The following is a 17,500-nucleotide window of genomic DNA, read 5'->3' on the forward strand; positions in this document are numbered from 1 at the left end:
ATCCACGATTACTGGCCAAAAGTTTTCTTAAGTTTTTTGTTGACGCCCTTGGGATCACGGGAGGTCAGCGATACTTCCATTATATCAATGGGACACTGAGAGAGAAGGAGAAATCTCTCTCGATTGCCTTCTGCCTTGTGAGTGTGTGCTTGTCGGTATTTACCGACGGATTTGTATTGGGCCCTAGAACTATTCAGGTCGACTTTCTTTGGAATCAACCCCTGCATAGAGGTCGAGACCGAGAATACCATGTCCTCGTCAGATAGGAGGCTTTTCCGAAGGTCGATGCCTGGACTTCCGTAGTTTATATGTCTTTGTCAGGCAGATGGCTTCCCCAGAAGTCTACAGAGATATGGTCCTGACTCAACCTTAACGGTCACATATCCACAATGATCTGCTGGTGTATTTTAATGTCTTCTGAACCTCCCTTCAATTTCGCCTTGCTAAAGGTAGCAGACGATCCTGAATCTCTGTCCGATCCTAAAGTCAAAATTTAAAAAAAAAAAAAAAAAAAAATCTTTAAAGGTTAGATACTACACGAGATATCAGCACATTTGGCACCATTTATAAGTTAGTATTTAGATCTCCCATTTTAGGGGTTTTTAAAAATTTGCCGGTTCAAACAACCATTTATTGACTGGGGTATCATCAAGACCAGTATCAGTCGAAATAGGAATGGATTTTGCTTTCTTTTTTTGGAGAGGCTTTAGACCTCATTGTGACCATGACATAGCCTCCGTACCATGGTAAGGACTCGGTAACTAAACCTAAAATCCATTGAGGCCCCCAGGTATCAGCGCCGATCTCGTAGAATACAGTAGAATACTCTAATGGCAAACCTGTAACTCGGATGTGCACGGGGTCCCATAACACCCCAGCGATAGAGGACCTCTAGAAAAGATCGTCAAAACATTTTATGATTTTTTAGGACACCAAAGTCTACAATTATTGCCCTGCACCCAAAAATTCATTAAAAAGTCAAGATTATTGGCGTGCAGGTTCTTCCATGAAATTTGTTTAAAAAAATCCCCCGTCCTACATGTCCCTTAAAAAACGCGTTGAAAATTCTACGATTATTGGACCACACATCATTTAATAAAATTCATTAAAATCTCAATCACAAACCTGACTGTCATTCAAAAACTAGAAATTGGTTTCGAAATCCACAATTATTATGGCCTACAGCCTCCTCAAAAAAAACCTTAATAATCCAAAATGTATAGCATTAGGCGCCTTCTTTATATGGAGAACGCTACAGAGGCGTGGATAGATATTCCCGAAGAAGTATAGCTCAAAAACTCACGATTTTTCCCTACGGGCCCTGTACAAAATACTTTGTACATATTTTGGAGTGCGATTGAGGCGCTGGGAAAATGTAGCAATAAAAAATAAATGTTTTAAAATTAAATATTTCCCAGCCGCCATAAAATATGACATGTGAAGAATTCGGTGATCTTGTGCGCTGACGCATACGACCCACACGCACAGATATCGATGCGCTCAGTAGATGTGCAAGACCACTAGAATGAAATGACAAGTAGCCCTGCAATGTTCTCCATTCAATATTAGAATAGATAAGAACAATTGTGTGGCTGCAACTAGGTTAAGTTAGATTAGTTTCAGTAGTACGTAAGGAACATATTTTAGAAATAAAAATAGAACTGAATCAACAGCCAAACCATTCGGTTGGTTTTCTTTTCTCAATCAGGCCCCTCATTTATCATATCCTCGATTATTGTCCTAAAAGAGCCTCAAAAATTCTCTTTAAAATCCAATGATTATTGTATATTAAAAATGCTCTATGAATCCCTCAAAATACTGCATAAAAAATCCGAGATCAATGATCTATAGGTCTTTAAAAACATTTTTAAAAATCTACCACACAATTTTGCAGAAAAAAAAACCTCATAAATCCCTCCAAACATTATTAAAGAGTCTTTGATAAAAAAAAAATTAAAAAATTGTTTCAAAGATCCTTTGAAAATGATTAAAAAAAAATCCTCTATTGTTGCCCTATAGATCCCTTAAAAATTCTAGGAAATGTTTCCAAATGTTGTTCTAAATACATCTTAACTTTGTCCGACAAATATGTCTTTATTAATATTTTTAGTCAGCATTTTTTCCAATATGTGCATGGTTGATCCTTTTTTAAAAAGGTCCTTATTATTGTAATTATCAATAAAGGATTTCTTGTTTCTTTAAAAAAAAAAATCATGCCACCTTATAAATATTTCCAACAATTTTCGCTTGCGTGCTATTAATTTACGGGCAGCAGGAGTTGCGTGTCCAAAGGATGAAAAAAAGAACATCAAACCACGTTTTATATGAAAAAAAAATATTTTTTAAATGTCACGTGTTTCAGTTTACAACTCATTTTCATTTCCATAATTTTTTTTTTTAACGAAAATAAAATGTTGAATTCGAAACATGGCCTAGCAATTAGCTTTAAAAAAGTGGAACATCATAGCGTATGGTTGACAACAAAAGTCATACGCCCCAAAGTTCTTGTGTACAAATATGTCTCTAAGGACCAAATTTTTTTTTTTCAAAATTGTTTCCTGAACGTTTTTAAAAGTGTGAACATCATAATATTTTTGTAGCTCAGTCAAGCATTTTTTACGGAATGTCCATACCACACCTTAGGTGAAAAAAAAAAATCTCATTAAAAAAACAGGAAATAGTTTCATCCTGTGGGAATAGGTGTCACTACTGTTACTATTTCCTAGAAACTAGGAAATATTTAAAACGAGTAACTTGGGTATTGTTAATTACCTACTACTTTGTAACGACGGATGGCGGAAATGATATCATCGCTGGTTAAAAAATGCAAATCATTTTTAGTGTTAATCATTTAAATTTGTCTTGAAAATGTAAAGTATTTAAATTATCTGGAATATTTAGCCTTATCTGAATATTTAGCCTTATCAGTCTTATCTGAATTTAAAACATTAATCAAAATTAAGGTGTACATCGCAGCGTATACATACGAACATCGATCATACGCCATCATCTATTGAAATCCAGGATTAAAGTCTAGATTTTTGACCCATCCACCAGCCACAAACAATTTCTTTAAAACATTAACGTATATTGCGTGTCTCAAACGAATCTTTATTGACCTAAAAGCTCTTCAAATGTTAAGAAATAGGATAATTGTCTAGCATTTTTTAAATAATCTTTTAAAGGACTTTTGGGCCCAAAATGGCAAAGAGTTTTAAGTGATTATAATTAAATAAATATTTGCATAAGGCAACTTCAAGGCAATAATCGTTTATTTTTTAAGGAAAGTTTTGGGGACCAATAGTTTAAAATTCAAGCCGTCAATGGTGGATTATTGTACAGCCGTAGGTGGCGTATGATCGTTGTCCGTATGTATACGCTCGAATGAACGCAATTCGTTTGATTATTTTTTCAAATCTATATAAGTCAGACTTTTGAAGTAATTTTTCGTTGCTACAATTAATTTTATCAAATAATACTACAACAAGTATGCTAGGGCCATAGTGGTTCGGGGCCGACCATGTGATACCCTAAAATACTATAATAATGTATTGGAAAAACCGCCTATGTTTTTTTTCGAATTTTTGAAATAATGTCATGCAAAAATGGTAGCTTTGGTTTTTGACCGGAAAAATTTACCTTATATTAAATTCCTCTGTGGTGCTAACCCACATTTCTTCAAAAAAAAAAAAAAAAAACGTTAAGAATTCTACAATTACGGGTACGGGAGTAGGGACGAATTTTATTGAAGTTGTACTCTACTGTACTTCAATAAAATTCGTCCCTACTCTCAAAAATGTTTGCTAAGAAAGCCACTATTATCGGTCAGCAGTTCTCACAGACCCTACAGGTAAATCCCCGATTTGTAGGTCATCTATTGTCATTTAAAATATTTTAAAAAGCCTCAACGATATTGGATAAAAAGTTAACGACTTATGTCCTACAGGTCTATCTTCCCTCAACAAACTTCTCTATAAAATCTGCAATAATAGTCCCTACTCGTCCCTTATAAAATCTATAATAAAACCACTGGCGCCATGAAGGTGAATTTCATAAAAAATACAATTCTTACCCTACAGGCCCTCTAAATCGTTAATTAAATCCATGATTACTGCCCCACAAGATCATCAATAAAATTTGTAAAAAAAAAATCCATTAAAAAAAATCGATTATTGGACTACAAGTCATACAATAAAATGTTTTAAAACATTACCCGTCCCTCTAAAAATTAGTTTAACAATCCACGATTGTTTGTCCCAAAGATTATTTAAAAATTCGTTTAAAAATTCATAATTATTCCCCTACAATAAAATTCAAAAATAAATTCACTATAATTGTCCTAAAAATGTTAAAATTCCACAATTGTTGTCATAAGTCATGTCCTTTTATGAACATTATAAAAATCTAGGATTTTGTCCTAAATATTCTCAAATCAGTGAAAAAATCATCTGAAATTATTATTCCTTAAAAAAAATCTCTTTAAAATTCCGTGAATATTTCTTTATAATACCCTCTGAGAATTCACAAAAGTTCCAGGGTTTATTGTATTCTTAATGTCCCTAAAAAAAATTCTTAACTACTCTCTTACATGTCGTTCAAAAAATTCTTAAAATCAATGATTTGGAAATTGTAAGAACAAGGCAAATGGTCACCAAGTATTTCTAATATATTGTCCAATTTGGAGGAGGTGCGTATAAGTACCGACAATAATCATACGCACCCATAAACTGGTGTAAATAAGTATTTTTTTTACAAATCATTTATATTTTTGCTGCAGAAAAATTTTAGGTAATAATTTTGTAATTTCCATTCATTCCATATAATCCATAAAATCTTATTAAGGCCTTTAGGTCCTGATAGAAAAATATATTAAGTCCAAATAGCTGCACTGTTCCAAAACCTGAAAGAATTTACAATTTTCGTTCTGTTTTTTTTTTTTAATACCAAAAGGGAAAATCGATTTTCGCAGTAAAAAAATTATAATAATTTTTAATTTTTTGCTGTTCTAGAACAGACCAGAGAATAGTCAAGAAATTTTTTTCTAAATAATATTAAAAAATTTTGAAAAAAAAAATTTCTATAATTATTCCATACTTTTGTTTCTTGAGGCTTAAAGAGGAATTAACTTTAAAGCCCTTGACTTAATATTTTGAATAGGTAGGCTTTCCTTCTACAGTAGATATTTTTGTTTTAAAAATATTTTTTCCAACATTTTCTAACAATTAAACTGCTTTCCGCCCAAAAATGGTACTTATTTTTAAACAAAAAAATTTTTTGTAGAAATATTTTCTGCTCAAAATATCTATGATTTTCCATAAAATTGTATTATATAAAACAAATTGTTATGTTTTTTTTAATATCTGCTCGACTATCATGATTTGTGTATTGGTAGCGTAGCGTATACTTAATAATATTTCGAAGAGCTCTGCGGCGTATGAGTGATGTTAAATTTGTTTGGTAACGTATACATTATATTTTTGTTGTTCCGCAAAGTTCTTTATATTTTTTATTGAAATTTGTTTTTTTGATTATTTATTTTGATTTACATTTTTTTATTATTTTTTGCATTTTATATTCTATTAAATTTGTCTTTTTTATTAATTTATTTTATTGATTTATTTTATTATTTTTTATTTAGGTTTTTTGCTTTGCATGTTTCGTTTAATTGTTTTTTTTATTTTAGTAATTTAGATTTTATAATAATTTTTGTTTAATAATTCATTATTATTTATTTTCTATTTTCTTTGTTGTCTTAAATTATTATTTACGTATTTATATTGATAAGTTGCTCTAAGTTTATAATAATTTGTTGATTTATATTAGTTATTTCAGGTTTGTATTAAATTATTATTCGGAGTTTTTATTTGTTTCCATTAATTGTGATTTGTTTTATTTGTATTTCATTTTTGGATGGTCTCATTGGTAGATGTTTTTCTTTTATTTATTTATTTATTTATTTTTTTTTTTTTGAACTTATATTTTTATTATTTATTTATTTTATAAATTTTTCGTTTTCTGTTGGTTCCTTGCCCATTTTTTTCTTGGCTGTCGATTTCCTTTTTTTCGTTCTCTCGTTTGCCATTCGTTTACCTATTTTTAAACTTCGTCAAATTGCGGACTTATAGACGACGCACGCGATATATTTATATAGAATATTTTTTTCAGCGGCCATAAGAAGTGTGCTAAGCCCATGAAAACAACAAAAATAGTAAGCAAAACACAACAACAAAAAAACAAGCAAACAAAAGGCAACTCTAAATATATTTACTATATATTAAGATTTGAGGCAACAAAAAAACCAGCAGTACCATTGGCGACAACATTCAACACCAAAACCTCCGAAATAAAAAACAGCAATTTTTCTACTTCTTCTTGTTGTTGTTTTTCTTTTTGTAATAAAATCGTCAATGTGTTTTTTTTTTCTTCTTGGACTGCCACTTTTCTACACACCACAACCACAGGAAATGAATTTAAAACAGCCACCTCACACACACACACACACTCTCTCTCACACATGTATTTCCGTTTTCATTTTTCTACTGTTTCGTTCAATTGAGTACTAGAATACTCTAGAGAGGGAGAGAAAGTTTGAGAAAATATGAGAAACTTATACGGGAGAGTTGTAGGAAAACCTAGAGTTTGATTGGGGAGGGAGGGGGTGTGCTTCTGGCATGGATGAAGAAATTAAGAGAGGAGTTCTTTGTTAGTGTTATTTGTTGTTGGTTTTGTTATTTTCCTTTCATTTGTGCTGCACGAGGCCACAAAAAATAACACGAATTGCTATACACGGTGGTATAACGAAGTCAGGCACAGCAAAGCAACAACACCACCACCACAACCATACCATGTTACCCATTACCCCCATTGAGTGTGAGTGTGTGCCTCGTTGAACAGTTCATTGTGTGGTGTTGTTTGTTGGCAGATAGAGAGACTCAGGGTTTCTCTCTCATGTATTATACGGTTATTCCCACCATTGAGTGTGCTTTGTGTGTGTGTGCCTTACCACTGTGGAGTATTGTTTATACTAAGTACAGAGAGACTGAGCAAAGCAGAGAGAGAGTGTATGTGTGCGAAAGAGCTTGTTTGTTTGGGGGTTACGTGTGTGTGCCATGCAAAGCCCGTTTTGGTGTGAAAAGGGAAATATATTAAGCCAGTCCAGTAAAGGAAAGGGAGAGAGGGGTTGGCAAAGAAAAATTGGGTTATACTTTGGGTGTTTATATCCTTCTTTGCTTGTTGTACGGGTTTTGCCTGCCATACAGAGTATAGAACTCTTACTCTTTTTTTACATTCCGTGTTCCTTGGCGAGTATTGCCATTTATTCATTTGTGAGTGTGTGTCTGTGTGTCATTGTGACTTTTTTTCTCTCCCTTCCTAAAACGTATACATAACCTAGGAAAAATAAAAAGAAAAAAAACTTATTTTTCCTGCAGTATGACTTAATACTTTTGCAAAAAGAGGAAAATTAAAGAAAAATGAAATAAAATAAAAAAAGTAAAAGAAATTTAAATTGAAATTGCAAGTTTTTCTTTTTTTTTTTGCAACAAAACCGAACTAAAACTTTCTCAACTTCTTATGACCTCTATTATATACACACGACTTTCCATATATTTTTTTTACATATATATGTATGTGGAGGCATATATATTGAATATATGTAAAAGAATTTTGCTATATGTATAGCAATTTTCCTGCGTTGTTTTTCGTTTTGCAAAATTATTTTTTTTTTCACTTGAATTTCCACTTTTATTTCTGCACATTTTTCATTTGATTTTTTGCTTTTCTTTTTTTTTTTGCTGGGAAAATTTTTTTCCTTTTCAAATTATTTTCCCTTGAAACAATCCTTCGAGTATAGATTTCACTTGGCTTATTTTTTCCAATTTTCTTGGGATTTTTTTTCTCCAAATCACCATATAACAAAGGCTTTTAGAAGTATGTGTATGTATGTGTGTGTGCTTCCATTTTTATTTGAACATGGAAAAAATTTTATTTTTTTTTCAGATTTCTTTTTTTTCTCCTTTATTTTGAAAGTTTTGCGCTGTTATTTTACCCGAAATCCGTTCGTCTCCGTGGTTCGCTTAAACTAACGTTCGTCAGCCATATGCAGCTCTAACAAACTCAAAGTTTCGTTCAGTTTCAGGCGAAAAGCAGAAGAACACGACAACGAATCAGGCATTCGTCGATGTGACTTGACGAAGCACATTGGCGCCCTTCGTAACACTTTGCCTCTTGGCCAGCCAGCCAGCCAGCCTTGTCTTGCCTTGCTTTGGCTGTGTCTCTGAGGCTCAGCCTTAGCCAACAACAAGCAAGGCACTCGGTCATTAGGACATTGCTACGAGAATGGCTTCGTTGAGTTTTTGAGGAAAAATCGTTAAAAAAAAATTGTTTTTTTTTTTTTTTTTTTTGGTTTCGTTCAGTTGGCTTTTTGACAGTGGCAAGTGTCAAATATAAGCAACTTCTACACACACACATGCAAAGAGCGAAAAACGTTGACTCATATTTCCATATCCTCCCAAGAAATAAAATAGGAAAAACAAAACAAGAAAAATGAAAATTAGCCATGGATTTCCAGCCATTTTCATTTTAAATTAGGGCAATCTTCAAACCAGAGAAGAGGGAAAAAAAGAAGAAAAAACCTCACCAAAAAGGAGCCAAAAATAAAAAAAAATCCTCAAAAGGATAACACAATGTTTGAATGGCATCAAACCCAAACGTTCGGTCGGTCGTTCATTAGCTGCTGCTGACATCATAAATGGGCCACAATTTTTTCCACAGGCCAGAAAAATGTTTGGTTTTCTCCCTCTCACCATTACCACCGACAAAAAGGGAAACAAAAACCCCTCTCACACACACACACACCGACACACACCCATGTTAAAGGCACTCAATCATCATAGCTGGTTGGCCAATATTGGCTTTCATTTCAGGCAAAAGACATGCTACCAAAAAAAAAAAATACAATTTTTTGATGGCAAACGCATTGCCATTGTTTTGGCCAGTCGGCCAGCCAGCTACTCTTGTAAATTGCAGATTAAGCGTAGGCTTTGACATCTATTTTATGTTTTTTTGTTTTTTTCTTCTCTTCTCCAACAATTTTAAATTGATTAGACCCCCAATAAAAAAAATACAAAAAACAAAACCAACAAAGTAAAGCAAACAACCTATTGACCCATTTTCTTAAATTTGATTTCGAATGGATGGAGGGATAGATAAAATAAAAAAAAAAACAAAAACAAACAAAAAATGCAGTTGGATTTTGGGAAAGCAACAAAAAAGAACAACAAGAAAAATTGAGATTGAGTATGAGTGCACTGGAGCGTATGTGTGGTATTAAGTATACGCATAGGGAAATATTGCACTGTGCAACAAAAAAAAATAATTAGGGGAAAAATTTAAAATAGAGCAAAAAATAGATTTGCAAAAAAAAAATACGGGGAAAATTCAGCTGATAATGAAAATGGTCCAAAAATAGGATTTAAAAACAATTTTTAAAGTTTTTAAAGGAAAGTATCCAAAACAGAGGTGGCCATTTACCACCTCTTCCGCACTTTTGGAAATTTTCGAATTCAGATTCCTTGAAATCCATTCATTTTAGGTACATAGTGTCTTTGGCAATATTGTAGATAAAAATACAAAGATTATTTCGGTGGAAATTTTTAACCCTCAAGCGAGTCAACAAATAGGTCTTATTGGTCCATTTTTGAAAATATACCTAAAATCTCCCCTTAAACGGGATCATAGGACGTCAAAATATTCCACAAAATTAATAGCCATAAAATTCTACTATGGGTCCCAAAAGACGGCAAGAGAACCCATATCCCACAACTTCCGCACTTTTGGAAATTTTCGAATTCAGATTCCTTGGAATCCATGCATTTTAGCTACGTAGTGTCTTTGGCAATATTCTAGAAAAATATACAAAGATTATTTTGGTGGAAATTTTTAACCCTCAAACGAGTAACCAAAAGGTCTTTTTGGTCCATTTTTAAAAATATGTGCAAAAACTCCTCTTTAAACGGGATCATAGCAAGTCAAAATATTCCACAAAATTATTTGCCATAAAATGGGTCCTAGAAGACGGCAAGAGGGGCCATATCCCACCACTTCCGCACTTTTGGAAATGTTCGAATTGAGATTCCTTGGAATCCATGCATTCTATGTACATAGTGTCTTTGGCAATATTGTAGATAAATATACAACGATTATTTCGGTGGTAATTTTTAACCCTCAAACGAGTCAACAAATGGGTCTTTTTGGTCCATCTTGGAAAATATACCTAAAAACTCCCCTTAAATGGGATCGTAGCTAGCCAAAATATTCCACAAAATTATTTGCCATAAAATTCTACTATGGGTCCTAGAAGACGGCATAAGTCTTAGTCTTACATAAAAGCCAGGAATGGGTCTTTTTAGTCCATTTTTGAAAATATGCCTAAAAATTCCCCTTAAAACGGAATCGTAGCAACTCAAAATATTCCACAAAATTATTTGTCATAAAATTCTACTATGGGTCCCGAAAGACGTCAAAAGTCTAAATCTTACCTAAGCGCCAGGAATTTATAACTATTAAAAAGATATTTTGGGTTTAAAACCTTACTTTGTGTGAGATTAGGCAAAGATCTCCTACAAAACATCATTTTAGAAGAATGACGTCACAAGCAAAAATATTCCTTATCAAATTTTACTATAAGTCATCAAAGAAAAGAAATCTCTATTTTCACTGCAGATACAAAAAATATTTGAATCAATGTTCCCAAAAAACGGAAAAAACATTCCCCATTTTTTTGCATTATTTTTCTTAAACCTCTTTTCCGTACTGGGTCCTAGAAGACGGCATAAGTCTTAGTCTTACATAAAAGCCAGGAATGGGTCTTTTTGGTCCATCTTGGAAAATATGCCTCAAAATTCCCCTTAAAACGGGATCGAAGCAACTCAAAATATTCCACAAAATTATTGGCCATAAAATTCTACAATGGGTCCTAGAAGACGGCAAGAGCCTAAGTGTTACATAAACGCCGGGAATTCATAAATTTTAAAACGGCATTTTAGGGTTAAAACCTTAATTTATGTGAGTTTAGGCAAAGATCTCTTGCAAAACACTTTAGAAGAATGATGCCAATGACAAAAATATTCTCCATCAAATTTCACTTTAAGTCGCCAAAGAAAAGATACCTCTCTTTCTACCGCATATCCAAAAAATATTTAAATCAATGTTCCCAAAGAAGCCCAAAAATATTATCCAATTTTAAGGTCAAATTTTTTTGATTTTTCTCCTTCAAAGTATAAATTTGAAGGGTGATGTCGGAGACAAAAAACATTCTTCATCAAATTTCATTATAAGTCTCCAAAGAAGAGAAATCTCTATTGTCACTGCAGAGCCAAAACATCTTTGAATCATTGTTCCCAATGTCTTTGGCCAATTTTTTCTTAAACTTTTTTCTGTGCTTCATGTGAATGTAAGCAAAAATCTCCTACAAAATATAATTTTAGAAAGAAGATGTTAGAGACAAAAATTTTCTTCATCAAATTTCACTCTAAGTCACCAAAGATAAGAAATCTCTATTTTCACTGCAGATCCAAAAAATATTCGAATCAATGTTCCTAAAAGAAAAAAACACAGAAAACATTTCCTAATTTTTTGATCAATTCTTCCATGGACTTTTTTTAACAAATCATCATTTTAGAAGGACGTCAAACTACAGATCCAAAAAATATTTGAATTATTGTTCCCAAACGAAAAAAAAAACAGATAACATTTCCTAATTTCTTTGATCATTATTTTCTTGGACTTTTTTCCAACAAATCATCATTTTAGAAGAATGGCGGTAAAGACAAAAAATATTCTTTATCAAATTTTACTGTAAGTCACCGAGTATTTCCACTGCAGATCCAAAAAAAAAAAATTAAATCAATATTTCCGAAAAAAAAAAACCGAAAATACTTCCTAATTTTTTTGAACATTTTTTTCTTGGACTATTTTCTAAAAAATCATCATTTTAGAAGGATGACGTCAAAGACAAAAACACTTTTAATCGAATAAGTCACCAATGAAAAGAAATTTCTATTTCCACTGCAGATCAAAACAATATTTAAATCAATGTTCCAAAAAAAAAATATTTCCTAATTTTTTTTTAACAATTTTTTCTTGGACTTTTTTTCCAACACATGATCGTTTTAGAGCCATGACGTCAAAGACAAAAATATTCTTCATCAAATTTCACTATAAGTCACCAAAGCAAAGAAATCTGTATTTCCTCTGCAGATCCAAAAAATATTTGAATCAATATTCCCAAAAGAAAAAACAGAAATCATTTCCTAATTTCTTTGATCATTTTTTTTCGTGGCCTTTTTTCAAACAAATCTTCTTTTTTTTAGAAGGATGGCAGTAAAGACAAAAATATTCTTTATCAAAATTTTTTGTATTCAATATTTACCATAAAAAAATATCATTAAATTTTGTTAATAAAAAATTTTGTGTTATTCCTGAATTTTTTTTTTCAATTTGCGGCAAATCCTCAAAATCTCCTATTTTTAATTTTTTGGATAAAGTGTCAAAGGAAGAGATATTCTGGATCGAATTTCATTGTTAGTCTCTAAACAAAAAATATTTATATACTCAATATTTACAATGGAAAAGTATCATCACATTTTGTTCACAGAAAAACTTGTTTACATTTGGAAAAATTAGCACCTTTCCCGAATTTGCCACAAATCTTCAGAAAAATTTTAGGGGAAAATTTCAAAGGAAGAATTGTTCTAAATCCAATTTCATTGCTAGTCAAGCCCAGCTTATTTCAAAAAATTTTGTTTTCAATTTCATAACTTCACGTAACACTCGAAATGTCTTCCCAAATTCTCCCACAACCTAATTGGGTCAACTTAAAAATAGAAATAACACAAGGTTTCCGGTATTTTTATGTCTTTCTATAAAATTGAATTGAAAATAAAAATGAAGAAGAAGAAGGAAAAAACACAAAATAATAAAACTAAAAAAAACGGAACATTAAAACAGCACACACACACAAACAAATTTCGCCCAATGCCTGGCACATTTCGAAAAAATAGAAACTGCCACCTAATCAAAACATGGGGACACACATGCCGCCCGGGGCCCCCGCAGGAAATACAACACGCAATTACAAATATTACATTTTCACTAAAAGGACTAAAACATGCAATTTTTGAGGTCAATAATGAAAGGAAAAAACAAACTTGTTCGACCCCGCCTGCCTCCAAAGCCCCTGAGCGTTCGTTTTTTCGCAGTGAAAGTAAATTATAGATTTTACACAATAATCAAGAGTACTTTTTCTTTTGCCTGGCATTGCTCAAAAAAGGAACATTGTTGAGCTTTTGCTGGGAGAGAGAGAGAAGGGGGAGAGAGGAGAGTGGGTACGGGTATTGAAATGAAAATACTTATTTTCAAATCGTAATGAACTTCAATGGCATGAGCAAATTCAGACCAAGCAATGAGCAGCTAAAAATAAGGCCATTCAAATGAAGATAGGAAGAGGAACAGGGCACCTTAAAATGGCTGTCATTTTTTTTATGACAACATGACATGAATGACCATGAACTTATTTTTGAAAATAATCAGAATGGAAATATAACTTCAAAAATAGGAAATTTCAAAATCATTGCAGGATTTTCAAAAGGAAATTTTGATGTAAAAAAATGGGAAAAAAAAATAAAAAGATCTGATTCCGATTTTATTTAAAAATATTTTTCTTAAGTACTACAAATCCGAATCTAACTTAACCTAACCTAATCGCAGACACACAATTATTCTTATGTATTCTAATATTGAATGGAGAACATTGCAAGACTACTTGTCCCTTTTATTCAAGTGGTCTCTGAACCGCATCGATATCTGTATTTTTTTACAATTGATAATAATTTTTTCCTATAGAAAAATATTATCAAAGAGCTGTCTCCCATAGCCACCCATCCTCCCCCAGTCCAAGGAATTAATCAAAATTTGACAACTCATTACCCAAGAAAAACAAGAAAAAACGAAAACGAAACGCTTCTTAAGTTCATCCATCAAAACGTGACAAAAAACAAGTTCCACTGCTGGTTGAAGACGGCGAAGCAGAAGAAGAAGAAGACATTGCCAAGAGTCCTTTGCCAGCTATTATTGTCTTCATTTTCCGACTTGTGAAAGGAAACAGCAACACTAACACCAACAGTTTTCCTCCTTAGGTTCTTCACTTTTTTTCCTCGCCTTCTTCTGACGAGCAAATAAACTGCTGGCTGTCAGCTTTCAAAAAAAAAAAAAAAGGCACGTTGATGAGGAAACCATGGTGGCCGTTGTTGTTGTTGCTGTTGGTGTCGTTGGCTAGTGGTTAATATACACCTTGTGCTGTTGTCGTTGTTGTTGTTGTTGTCACCATAGCTGGAAACCCAGTAAAAATGTCTGCATTGTGACATTTAAAATGAACTCATTCATGTATGCGAAGCGAATAGAAATAAAACAGCCGAGTCGAGCTATGCCATGGCATGGCAGAACTTTAGTTTGCCTTACTCCCAGCCACTGGAGAACAAAAAAAAAAACAAAAAATAATGCCGAACATGAATGTATAATTATTCCCAGCGCTCATGGAGATGGGGTTAGGACAACAAAGCGATAGCGGGCCAGGCCAGGCCAGGTCATGCCTGGCAGCCGTGCGGAGGCAGCAGGACAATACATACTTTCACAGGACATTAGTCAACAGTGAAATTATTTTCGAAATGCAATGGAAAAAAGGCAGAAGGAGAGAGAGGAAGGGAGGGAAAATATAATTAATTAATTTGAAGACATGGACTTTTCTTTAAAAAAAAAACTATTTTCTGAGAGAAAATTCGTTCCATAAAAAATAATTTTCTGGACTTCAGACTGATCTCGAAAATATTCTGGAGGGTGTATTAAAGCCTTGGGCACGCAAATGGGCCAAAATACCGCAGAGCAACATTCGAGCAACGTGTGACCGTTTCATTGGCCTTTTTAAGGCCATAATTCATGCCAAAGGTGACCAATTCGAACAAATCTATATAACGATACCTCCCGATATTCGGTATTTTGATAATTTTTGCCACATTTTTTAACGGATTTGTCTGAAAATTGGTATTTGTTGGTCATAATGGGTTCCAGCTCCGGTGGCGAAACATTGTATGTATGGGTCCACGATTTGGTATAGCCCCCATATAACGGTACCTCCGGATATTCGGTATTTTGATGGTTTTTGCCACATTTTTTCATGAATTTCTCTGAAAATTGGTAGTTGTAGATCATAATGGGTCCCAGTTCGTGTGGCGAAACATTGTATGTATAGGTCCACGTTTTGGTATAGTCCCCATATAATGGTACCTCCCGATATTCGGTATTTTGATGATTTATGCCACATTTTTTCACTGATTTGTTTGAAAATTGGTATTTGTAGGTCATAACGGGTCCCTGTACGTTTGGCAAAACATAGCATGTATAGGTCCACGTTTTGGTATAGCCCCCATATAAAGGTACCTCCCGATATTCGGTAATTTGATGATTTTTGCCACATTTTTTCACGGATTTGTCTGAAAATTGGTAGTTGTAGATCATAATGGGTCCCAGTTCGTGCGGCGAGTCATTAAAATTATAGGTCCACGTTTTGGTATAGCCCCCAGATAATGGTACCTCCCGATATTCGGTAATTTGATGATTTTTGCCACATTTTTTCACGGATTTGTCTGAAAATTGTTTTTTCTAGGTCATAATGGGTTCTAGCTCCTTTGGCGAAACATTGCATGTGTAGGTCCACGATTGGGTATAGCCCCCATATAACGGCACCTCCCGATATTCGGCATTTTAATAGTTTTTCTCACATTTCTTCTAATGTTTCCTTTACCCTAAATTGGAGGGTATTTAAAGTTTGGCCCGGCCGAACTTAATGTTTTTTTTTACTTCTTTTAATTTCCTTTAAGACAATCCGTAACCATGATTTTTTATAAAATACGTTATTAAGACCTCATGAATATTGCAGATTTTTTTAAAATACTTTTTCATTATCAAATCTCAACTTGAATTTTTTGAAACTATTTTTAAGACCAAGAATTTTTAAATTTGTTTTCATTTTTAAGCCCCAACGTGAATTTTGGGAGAATATTTTTCAAGACCAAGCCACGAAGTGTATAACACTTCATAGCTGGGGATTTTTCAAATATCACCCTAATTTGTGAAATTTCAAAAAAAATGTATTTTAGTGAAATCTAAACCCAAATAAATAAATAAATTTTAAAATCTTAATTTTCAGTTCAGCTATAATCAAGAATTTTCCGAAAATTATATTCTATTGCTGTTAGTTGAGGATTTTTCAAAAACCATCCTAATTTGTGGAATTTTGAAAAATGTCTTTCAGTGGAATTTTCATTTCAGCTATAATCAAGAATTTTCTGAAAATTACATTCTATTTCTGTTGCATTTGAAAAATATTTGCACTTTAAATATTCCTACTCCTCAGATTTTCCAATGTTATTTTTGTTGTTGCATTAGCTTGTAGTTGCTGTCCATGTTTTGTCATAATTATTATTTTTTTTTTTTTAATTTTGTACTGTTTCTCTTCTCTTGTTGTTTTTTATTCTGCGCTACCCCTGATAATCCTTTTTGCCAATGGCTTTCAATTATTTCTGTTTTTTTTTTTTGTTTTTTTTTTGCATTTTTAACTTTGAACCCAATTGTCAAAAGTCGTTCAATAGTTCACTGGAGTAGTCTAAAACAAGAAAAAAATACATCTACTAACCCATTATTTGTTTCGAGCCGGGGTCGAACTGTGACTGTGCGGCAGGAAATCGTGCTTGGCCCATGTGGCATGTTCATGTCCTTGTTGGGCTGGGGCTGGTTTGAAATTTTTGCGTTGCGATGACAACACCAACATGAGCCTCGCAACAATTGAACAACATTGGCATGTAAAGCCCCTCAGGTATAACAAATACAAAAAACAATAACAACAACAAATCATATTTTGTTATCCCTTCTCTAGAATATTTTTTTTATTGTTGTAATTTCTAGCATTTTTTTTTTTTTTGTCTTTAACAACATGTGGCACGAAATAACAACATCAAATAACAAAGCCGACAATTTACAAATAAAAACATGAAGGATATAATATAAATACATATACAACAATAACAGCTAAAACAACAAGAACAACAGCAGCAGTGGCAGTGGCAACAACAACAACCACCAGCTAATTCACTGGGATGTACAGCAGAACGTCGCCATCAATATTCAGTGAAAAAAAAAACAAAAAAAAAACAAAATACTATGAAAGGAATAAAACTAAAATGAACAATCAAAGGACTTAACTATTACACAGATACTCACACACACACACACACGCGCACACAGGCACTATCAAACACTTGATGGAAGGAAGATGAATGAAAAATGAATTCATGGTTTTTGGTTTGAATGAAACTGTAGCCTATGACGTATTTTATGTGTATGAACAATGTTATGGATTTTTATGAGGATATATATCAGAGTTCTGCTA

Source organism: Musca domestica, unplaced genomic scaffold, assembly GCF_030504385.1.
Source record: "Musca domestica strain aabys unplaced genomic scaffold, Musca_domestica.polishedcontigs.V.1.1 196, whole genome shotgun sequence".
NCBI classification, from domain to species: Eukaryota; Metazoa; Arthropoda; class Insecta; order Diptera; family Muscidae; genus Musca; species Musca domestica.